Source organism: Silene latifolia, chromosome Y (genome assembly GCF_048544455.1).
Source record: "Silene latifolia isolate original U9 population chromosome Y, ASM4854445v1, whole genome shotgun sequence".
In the NCBI taxonomy this organism is placed as follows: Eukaryota; Viridiplantae; Streptophyta; class Magnoliopsida; order Caryophyllales; family Caryophyllaceae; genus Silene; species Silene latifolia.
In genome coordinates this window covers 101,328,145-101,332,830 of record NC_133538.1, presented here as the reverse complement: position 1 = coordinate 101,332,830, position 4,686 = coordinate 101,328,145, and the positions used below count along the sequence as shown (strand labels likewise).

Sequence of the window (4,686 nt, the reverse complement as noted above, 5' to 3'; positions counted from 1 at the left end):
TGTTTTGTTGGGTATTTTGTGGTGGATTATGTTGGTAATTGTTTTGTGGGGGCCTTTGTTGATTTTGATAACCCGGTGGAGGGATATACTTTTGTTGTTGAGGGACATATGCATTTTGTTGCGGTGGCGGTTGAGGGTTAAGCACATTGTTGCTAGTGTAAGACAAGTTCGGATGAAATTTTGAATTCGGGTTATAAGTATTGGAAAATGTACCCGGTGGATATGAACTCTGTCTAAAAGCTTGAAAAGCATTTACCTCTTCGATAGGAGCTTGACAATGAGCGACATAATGACCCGCACCTCCGCAACCATCATAAACAATGATTTGGCTTGTTGAGGACACGATATTGAGTTGTTGAATGGAATCCTTAACATCTCTTTCCGCCAATTGTTGTTGAAGCAAGGCAATTTGGGCTAGCAAAACGGAGTTGTTGGAGGATTCTTCTTTATCTTTGGATGGCACAACTCGGGAATTGACATATTGTGCATCATGGACCGCCATAGATTCGATCGTGGCATGAGCAAGGTCAGTGTCAATTTGATCAAACCGTCCATTGTTGGCGGAATCAAGAATCCTTCAGGACTCGGCACAACATCCATTGTAGAATTTTATTGCTAGAAACCAATCATCTAGCCCATGATGTGGGCATTGTATTTGAAGCTTTTTGTACCTCTCCCATGCTTCATATAGGCTCTCAAGAGCTTGTTAACGGAATCCGGTGATTTGGCTCCTCAAAGTTTGAGTTTTCTCCGGTGGAAAAAACTTTTGATAGAAGGCTAGAGCCAAAGTTTCCCAATTGGTGATTCCCATGGCTGTGCGGTCAAGGCTATTGATCCAAAGCTTGGCCTTGTCCTTCAAAGAGAAAGGGAAAAGTATTTCCCTTATTTGGGCTTGAGTGACGCCCGTTTGACGGATCATGGAGCAATAGTCACAAAAATTTTGCACATGCAAATTGGGATCCTCCAAAGGACTTCCCCCAAATTGCTTTCTCTCCACGAGGCTAATAAAAGCCGGCTTGATCTCGAATTCCGGCGCGGTAATTTGAGTAGTGGTGATACCGGCCGGAAGCATGGTCGCGGTGGGCTTTGAGTGATCGGAAAGTTTCACCATCTTTTTGGTAGTAGATGGTGGTGGTGGTGGAGATGATGAAGTTGAAACCTCCTCCTCTTTAAGGGCTTCTAGATCGTCTAAGTAAGACTTTCTAGCACTTTCGGCTTGTACGGGAGAAGTGGCCTCTTTCACTTCCTTCCAAAAACGTCGTCTTCTCCTAAAGGTTCTCTCGGGATCGGAATCCGGTGAAAGCAATTCTCCCTTGCGTGAGGACCTAGGCATAAGACAAAAATTTCTAGAGAAGTGATAAGTAACGGTCTCAAGGAACAAGTGTTCCTCAAGACAAAATAAAACAAGATAAAAATCGACAATTCAAAATGTAATAAAACCATTTCCCCGGCAACGGCGCCAAAATTTGATAGGCTTGTAGCGTACTTATGCAAAGATAAATTCCCTAAACACAAATAAATGTAGTAATAGGGGTCGAACCACAAGGAAATGGGAATTACGTCGTGAATTGCTATGGGTAGATTCTTATCAAGGTCGATTTCGATTTTGTTTTGGTTTGTTTGTTTGATGATTAATAGAAATTATAATGTAAATTATATAATTAAAAGGAGAGTCTAAGGGGTTCGGGTCACACATGCAAGGGTAAACATATGATCATGATAAATTCGGTACTAATAACATTGTCAATTGCTTAGGTTTAGAGACACCCACCTTACGGTATTAGTGTCAACCATAGACCGGATCCTAGAGAAACTCTCGTCCATGACTAGGTCGTCCTACTACACATGCTTAGTCTAATTCAATTCCGTGCCTCTTGACTTATAGAACGAATAAACAAACTTAATCAATTGAATAAGGCCTTAAACAAAGATTAAACGTTATGGCACAAGCATGTGATAGAAGCAATTTAAACAATATTATTATCAACCTATTTTATCATGTTATATACTTGATTTGCATGGCTCCCCTAGCCCTTAGACTAGGAAATTTAGCTACTCATACTAAAATTTAAATTGCAAACTAAATTATAAGAAATGCTAAACATGGTTGTATGATTTATATGGATTAGATAATATAACATGTAAAAGGAATAATGCTAATGTAAAATGAAGTACTTAATTGTAAACTATGTGGTAACTGAATTAGTAATGTGAAATTGCAAACTTAGAATTAGAAATACCTTAATGGAAGAGAACTTACATGGAAGAACAAATAACAATAACCAAATGCTTGAATATCAAATGCTTGAACAATAGTTTGTAGTACAAAATGTTGTAAGATTAACTAATGGAATGCTTAACAACTTGTAAATTAAAATGAGAAAACTAATGAGAGAAAATATAATGCTTGAGGCTATTGTAAGTAAACTTAGACGTGAAAAAATGAGATGCATAAGCCTTAGAATACCTCTCCTATTTATAGGAGAGGAGAAGGAAAACGTAAACAATCAATGAGCATGCGGCCCCGATCGGGGTTTGGCGGCCCCGATCGGGGTCGTGGTTATCCGGGTATTTTGGCTTAAATTCTTGTTTAATGCTTGAAGGAATCCAATGTTTGCGATAAATGATCCTTAATGCACCCGGGTAAATGCTTCATCTATCATGTTTAGAGCTCCCAAAAAATATCCTAAGCATGTTGGAATCTTATGCTTTCCACCTTGACTTGGACTTGAACATTGGGCTTTGACTTTGATTGTTGGCAACATTTACATTACACATATTGATCCACAAATTTCTCCATGCAAAACCCATTCCAATGCTCCATGCTTAGTCCAACACTTGGTCTTGTTTAGCTTAGTGAACTTGGTGTATAAAATGATAGGAAAAAGCCTCTAAATACTTTGATTCCTACAAAAATGTAACAAATGCAAACAATACACCTAGAACACAAGATTAGCTCACAATATACTAATTAAAGTATGATAAACAATAGAAACCGAGCTAAAATGAGGGGTAAACGTATGTACAAAATGAACATATCAGTTCACTTAAGAAAGCTACGCATAATATGTTAGGATTCTTAGATCTTTATCTATGGTTTTGTGTTCCAAACACATCCCTTTCTAAATTCCCATTTTAGAAAAGTAAATTTTTAATATCATTTGCCATTTTTCATCAAAATGAATGTGGCGATTCCTAAAATAATTTTATCATGATCAACATCTTCATGTCAATCTATGAATTTGAGTAATCTAAAGCTCTATTTACCTTTAAAGAGACTCTCGCTTTAAAGTAAATCTACTCTTGAGTAAAAATTTTCGGATTGTAATGCTATGGCTCGTATGTAACAAGGTCATAATACTATTACTTTCACAAAGAAATATTTTAACCAATAAGACAAGTGTGCTAAACTCCCACTGAACTATGCTCCCACTCTATCTTTATTACTTTCACAAAGTAATATTTTACTATAAGACATGTTTGTGATGATCCAATCTACTCCCACTCTATCTCTCAGAAATATATTTATCTTCTTGAGAGATAGCTTTGTGAGTTACAAACATATATATGGTGGAGTATTAGGAGTTTACCTAGACTATGCATTAGCTTACAAAAGGCCATCCCTATCATGGCAGTTTGATTCATGTAATATGCGAGTCTGATCCACGTCATTTGTTAAATAGACTCTCTATTTTAGGTATCTCCTGGTTGACCATCCGTTTAGAATAATGTGTCCGTATTGTATCGTAAATTCCCTACTTTATGAGTTCAACAACTCATCACAACTTTATAATAGATCTTACATAAGTAAGTTGTTACTTTTAGTAACAATGACATAAGGAGAATCAAATTCATAGCTTATGGACATATAATGATCTAATCATCATAATTGTCTATTTGATCAATTTTAATTTGATAATCTAATGTTTCACTATGTAAGTAGTGTATGATGATGATTTTAGAACAAATAATATGATAAATTGAGTGACTTGGGTTGCAAACCAAGTCACAAATATCCAAAGCACAACAACTGTTTAAAGGATACAAACAAATTTCCTAGTCACACAAGGAAATCAAATTTTAGTTCTAAATTTTCAAAATACAACATGAAAATAAAGACAAAGCAACATAAAGCCAAGTTTCCATAGATCTAACACTATGGTCGGCTACATCTAGCTTCCCTCAAGATCTTCTAGGCTTGCTTTTCTTTTCCCTTGTCCTTGCTAGGATGCCCTAATTACAATAAAAAGGGTAATTATTACAACTTGTATCAACATACCAAAGTTGAGATCGAAACATAAAAGACATGGATAGTTATATACCTACTGGAATAACCTTTCCAGCTTTGATGTCGCCAAGGTATTTTGAACAGTTTCTTTTCCAATGCCCAACACCACAACAGTAGTGGCACTTGTCCCCAGATGCACTACACAAATCCAGGCAACTACAACGACCCTTTAACAACACTTATTCACGAAAATCACCAAAAGACGTTGTAGAATGGATAATTATCTTTGCGCGAAATTTTACTAAACTTAATTACAACGGTTATGTTTATTAACCGTTGTTATTAGTTTTAACAACGGGTCACACTTGCACAACCGTTGTAAATATAAAATCTAATAACAACAATTTACTCTGTAATACATTATAACCGTAATTAAAAATTTGGCGCAAAATTAGTGA

At 36.3% G+C, this 4,686-nt stretch overlaps 1 non-coding gene across 1 annotated transcript; it reads left to right on the top strand.

The window, feature by feature from the left end:
• The first annotated feature begins 632 nt into the window (after positions 1 to 632).
• On the top strand, positions 633 to 739 carry LOC141635198 (small nucleolar RNA R71). Its single transcript, XR_012539901.1, has one exon. It is a non-coding gene; the product is annotated as a small nucleolar RNA R71 (small nucleolar RNA).
• Positions 740 to 4,686: the final 3,947 nt, after the last annotated feature.